The following is a 6,328-nucleotide window of genomic DNA, read 5'->3' on the forward strand; positions in this document are numbered from 1 at the left end:
CAACATTTCTCAGGCTCCTGTAGATGGTCAAAATACTTTACCTTATTTTTCACAATAATAGCAAATCATAATAAGGAGCAATGAAGGTGAAATCCCAGAGAAAGAAAGCTTATTTAAATATATTTAATAAATTTCAATGTTCTTCCTCTACAATATTCAAGATCCTTGCCTAATTCTCTATACAGAGCCTACCATTTCAATTCTAGAATTCAGAAACTGAATTTTTAAATTGGCTTTTGTTATTAGATAATACCTTTTTCTAAAATAACCCTCCTTGCTAATTTCCTCATGTTCCTTGAAAAAATTCAGCCCTGGTTTCCTCTCTGTCCTCGATGCTAAATGGTGTTTTACCATTTTAGTTTTAATAATCTTCCTCAGGAGGGTACGGGAGGTCAAGAGCAGGGGCCTATGAGTAATTCAAACCTGAGTTTGAGTTCTGGCCAAATTCTTCATGGTTCTCTTCTTCCACATTCTTCACTTCTCTATACCAGATGTGCCATCAATATATTTGGAATTAACTCCTACTCTACTGTGTCATAAAGTTTCTTTGATTAAAAATCTCTCTGGACACTTATTCTCTTAGTAAATGTGTCTCATAAGTTTGAGACAGAAGCTGTCCACTTCATAAAAAAGAAATGAAGAAATTAAATAATAACAATAAAAAACAAAATAAAATCCTCAAACCATGTTCTTCAAAGTTTATTTCCGCAATCAAATAAAGCAATAAAAAAAAAAAAGACAGAAAAAGAAGAGGAGAAGAAAAAAGAAAGAACAAAAGGAATCAGTTTCTACATTTTATAACCTCAAGTCTGAGTCCTGGTATGGCCAAGTAACCTCTTACTGGACTAACCCTCCTGTAGATAATAACTATGACTCAGGACAACATTAAAAAAAACTAGAGGACTGGCAAGTGAAGAAAATTCTGGAATTTCTGGGCAGAAGTTGACTCTTGGATGAATGAAATGACATAAGTGAGTGTCGCATTTTTGTAGGTGGCACCAGCCTTTCTGACCTGAGACATGAGAGGACAGACATGAGAGAAAACACAGTTGCTGGGAAAGTCAAGGGGGAATCCCGGAGAGCAGAGATTCAGAGATGAGAAGTTCCACATTCAGTGTATAAATTCTGCCCAAATCTTAGATTGACTCCTTGGCCGTGTATTTGTGGGGCAGACTTAAAGCGGTCCAACTGAGGACTGGAGAATGAAGCTGGTGTTTTAGCTGCCACTCAAAAGATAAAAATCTCAATTTGAAAGCAACAAAATTAATTGCTTGCTAAAATAAGAATAAAAATGATTTTCAGATTCACTATGTTCAGTACACAATGAAAAATGACTGGAGGTACATGGATTTGGGAAAGTGTGAGCTGATTTCAAGAGAAAAGATAATCAAAACCAACCTAAAGGATAATTGGCAGATTAAGAAGTTGAAGGCAGCAATTACAACTAAGCATGATAATATAAAGGCAACTCTACTCTCATGAAATGAAAAATAGAAAACTAAACAAAGAGATTGAAACTACATCAAAGAACCATATGGAAAGTTACAACTAATATTTTCCAAATATGAAATTAAAATACACTGGATAGGTTAACAGGAGAATGAAGGTGACCGAGAAATGAATTACTGAACTGTAATATACAGCAATATATGTTATCTAATCTGAGAAACAAACAAACAAACAAACAAACAAAAAGAGTCCCTGAGACCTATGGAGTATTATAAAATGTATAGTATGTGTAACTGGAGTTCTAGAAAGAGAGGAGAGAAAGATGTAGGCAGTAAGTATATTTTAAGAACTAATGGCAAAAAATTACCAATTTGGTGAAAGACATCAATTTTCAGATATGATAAGCTCAGTGAATCCCAAAGGGACAAATGCAAAGAAAAGTATCACCTATGCACATTATAGTCAATCTGCTAGAAAGTCAAAGTTGAGAAGAAAGTCTTGAAAGCAGCTAAAGAAAAATGACATATTACACATGGTGGAACAGTGATTAAATCCTATTAATTTCTCAACAAAACCTGGGAAGGCCAGAAGACAGTTTAACAAAATACTTATAATGTTGAAAGAATGAAATTTTAACCCAGAATTCTATATCCAGAAAAAATATCCAAGTATCCTTCAAGAACCAGAGCAAAATAAATATTTTTTAGATTAAAGAAAATGAAGAGAATCAATTACCAGCAGACCTGTGCTACAAAAAAAGTGCTGAAGGAACTTCTTCAGAATTAAGGGAGATGTAGCAGATAGAAATTCAGATACTCAGGAAGGAATTATGAACATTAGAAAAGGTCTGGATATACATAGGGACCATTTTTAAAATTTATAATTTCTTTAAAACATGACTAAAGGAAAAGATACAATATTGTTTATGAGATTTTTACTGTATGAAGATGTAATGGATATGACAATTATAAAGAGCAGGGGTAAGTGGTGAATGGACCTATGTATTGAAAATTCCTGCATTTTATATGAAATGGCACAATATTAACTCTCAGAAGACTGTGAGAAGTTAAAGGGGTATATTGTGATTCAAAAGCAATCACTAAAATATAATGCACAAAAGCATAGCTTAAAAGCCAGTACATACTCTGAAGTCTTTTCAAATTTGGATAAAAAAATACTTAAGAACACTTGATATAGTACAATTCAATTATCTTTTCCAATTTTGAATCTATACATTAGCCTAAAAAAAAAATTTGAAGAAGGCTTGGGATGAGTGTTGTTTACTTTGATTTAAGACCAAGGGTATTCTTGATGAAGACTTCTGTGTTGGGGTTAAAAGAATTTGTGATTCAGGATTTTGGTTTAACTGCTCTTTCCCATGAAAATCTCTTTGACCTTGTTTCCCTTTTCCCATATTTAGTGTGCCCCTGGGAGAAGGTTTCTGTCTCCCCTTTATTCCCATTCACACACTAGGAGCAAATCTAGAAGCTTGTAGAAGGGAAGTATATGGATATCACTGGGAAAATAAACAAATGAACTGGATATCTAAAACACCCAGGTATTTTTTCTTCTTTTAAGAATAGATTAAAATAATACATTATGGCCATTATTTTAAATAATGTATAACAATCAAGATCACTTAGATTTCCCTTTTAAGATGTCTGCCTATCTCATTGAGGAATGATGAAAATATGCAAAATATACAAATTCCTTTTTTGTTAAGGATTTCTTTGGCATAACTTTATCTTTATATATCCATATTTATATACATAGATTAAAGAGAAATGTGCCCATTTCTATCCAAACTAAAGCAAAAGATAGTGGTAATATGATTTCACCTTGGGTGGAGGTCATCGGAGGATTTTAATCATTAGTGGTTGGAGATTGTGAGTAAATTTCCATCTGGGTTTATAGTCTACCTAGAAATAGTCCCCTTTTATGGAGTAAGAGAGGAAAAATGGTCAGAAATGTCTTCCCCTGTTATAGAGTATTTCCTTGGTGTTTCCTGCAGAGAATTAATTCTAGTCTTGGTATAACCCCTCTACCAGTGTCTCCCTGCTGCTTTTCTGCCTATCCATGAATAAGATATTCCAGCTTTAAAGCTCAATTGAAACAGCTGACATGCATAGTAATATCTAAATGCTCTCTGTGTATTATATTAACCAGGGAATAAATTCACATAAAACCTTTTGCCTGTTTTGGGGATTCTCTTAACTAGTTTTAATAATATCTGTATCTGGCATCATTTTACCTATCTACCTGTCCTCTTCTCATGCCTTAAAGAATCAAAGGACGGTTCAGCCCAGAAAGAGGCATTTGAGGCCCATTACTTCCATGACTTGTTGGCTATGCCTGAAACTCACTCCTTAACATGAAGGATGCAGTAAAATATAAGTTAAGATCTCTAGGGGAATGATGGTTCTGAAGTCATATTACACAGGATGAAATTTCAGTTCCACCATATTCCTAGATGCTGTGACCTTGAGCATTTCTTAATTTCTTTGAGCCTTGCTTCTTTAACCTTTAAAATGGGGTGATGACAGTATCTATGTCATAGGTTAATTGAAGTATTAAGTCAAATAAACCATTTAAAATACTCAACACAATGCACAGCATGTCATAAGCAATCTATAAATGTTAATTGTTATTTTACACTCTATTTCTGTCTACTTGACTATTTCTCAAGAAATTTCTTTTTGGTCTTTTGAAAGAAACCAAAGTCACTGCTCTCCAATCCCATCAAGCACCCACTGATAATGCAGATAGGCAGGTTCAGGCTTCGTAGCTAGAGGCCCAAATTGCCTGTAGCCATCTTGTCCAAAAGAGAGGATAAAAGTCAGCAGGTTGGATTTGTTCCCAAACTTCAGCTTTTAGCTTAGAGCATCTTGGATCCTCAGCTACTTCAGCAGAAACCCAAGTTACCTGATTTTAAATAAATAAGAAATTTTTTAAAATTTACTTCCCACCTACTTTCCCCACTAATCATCAGAAGACACCCTTTGGTTATTTGCCCAATTTACAATTCTTTTTTTCTCTGGGAACTGACCTTCCTGGCATACTTACTCATATGCCATGGTTTTATGCATAAACCTGTCCTCCTGGCAAAGGCCAAATGGGTCTTGGGTGCACCTGATTTGAGCTGAATTAATCAGATCATCCCAGAGATTTGGACCTAGGAGCAAGAGACAATCCCTGAAGGGTGGATAAATAATATATTGATATGTTAAGAAGATTCAAACTTAGGGACACTGGGACACCCAAGAGAATAGAGAAACAGAGAAAAACAGTTAGTGGAGGAGAACAACAAAGCAGAAAAAAGGCAGAGAAGAGGTATAGCAGAGTCCTTGAGAACTTTCTGGGACATGCATCTGGTCTCCTTGATAACCAGCTGCATTCCTGGTCCATGATACATCCATATATTCATTTGAAAACTCATCCACTGTACATTTTTTGAATGTCCATCAGACATTGTGCTAAACTTTTGCATAATTTATCTCACTGAATTTTAATTAGAAGTCTAAACCAGAACCAACCAACCAAATAGTAAAACAGGGGTGAACATTTACTATGCTCTGACAACATCTCAGGAAAACTTGGAGACCTGATTTTCAAGTGAAGTCCCAATTGTATTGTGACTACTCTCAACTAGGTGAGCTGAAACAAAAGTTCAGCATTTTATAAAATGTATGAAAGTTTATATAAATGTAGTGCTATCTTCCAAGATTGCACTGGCAAGCAAATGATAATCTCTAGCCCTTATTATGTATGACCTACGTAAGGTTTCATTTAATCACTGGAGAATTCTGATGTGGGAAAGAAAAATCACAAGATGGCACAAATATGATTGTTAGCTTCCACTTGTGAAATATCAATGATGAGGGACGTAAGGCTAATGGTACCTCATGCCTGATGGTGAGAGAGAGAAAAAAAATCTCCTGACTTACTGTTACCTAACCTTCTATGTCTATACAACATAATGGTGCATGGCTATAAATATCAGTCTCCAGAGAAAACATATTTTTAGATGATCCTAAATGTAATATGTAGAGAAATTATAATTATAATTTGTTCTGTGAGTAATCAACTTTAGAAGAGAAAAAAAGAATGTGCATATTTAGGTAATAGGTGTAAGCCATTTGTCAAGGTACTGCTATTTCTCTTTCTACTGAGGAAATAGAATTATTTGTATTAAATCAAACCATTAAGCTTATATTTGATTTCTCTTATTAAATACCAGCTAACATTACATGGGCTGTTGTTAGAGGGAAGTCATTGGTAGTTTCATCACCTCTCCCTGAGCCCATGTTCTTACTACCCACTTAATTTTTAATCAACTGTCCATCTGGTTTATGTCATTACCTATCAAAACTGCACAAACCTTACCTTCTGAAAGGGATTTGACCTTACTATTGAATTCCACAACTCTCTTCTGTCTCATTTAGAATAAGATTCTAATTCCTCACATATGGTTAATCATATGCATGATCTTGACCATAGCATTCTTTCTAGTCTTACTTTTACCACACTTCTCCATGGCCTCTAAGAGATGCTCAAACTTGAATTAGAGAAAAATAGTTGATTTGTTTTTATAGCTATCATAGCAAAGTACCACAGACTGAGAGGCTTGAACAATAGGAATTTGCTTTCTCATAGTTCTGGAGGCTTGAAGTCTAAGATCAAGGTGTTGGCAGGATTTCCTCTGAGCCTTTCTCCTTGGCATATAGATGACCGTTCTCTGTGTCTCATGCAGTCTCCCCTCTGTGCATGTCTGTCCCAAGCTCCTCTTCTTATGACAACATTCATTGTGGAATAGGGACCATCCAAATGATCTCATTTTACGAATTTACTTTTAAATATCTTTTCTTCAAATACAGCCATA

This window comes from Manis pentadactyla, chromosome 10 (genome assembly GCF_030020395.1).
Source record: "Manis pentadactyla isolate mManPen7 chromosome 10, mManPen7.hap1, whole genome shotgun sequence".
NCBI classification, from domain to species: Eukaryota; Metazoa; Chordata; class Mammalia; order Pholidota; family Manidae; genus Manis; species Manis pentadactyla.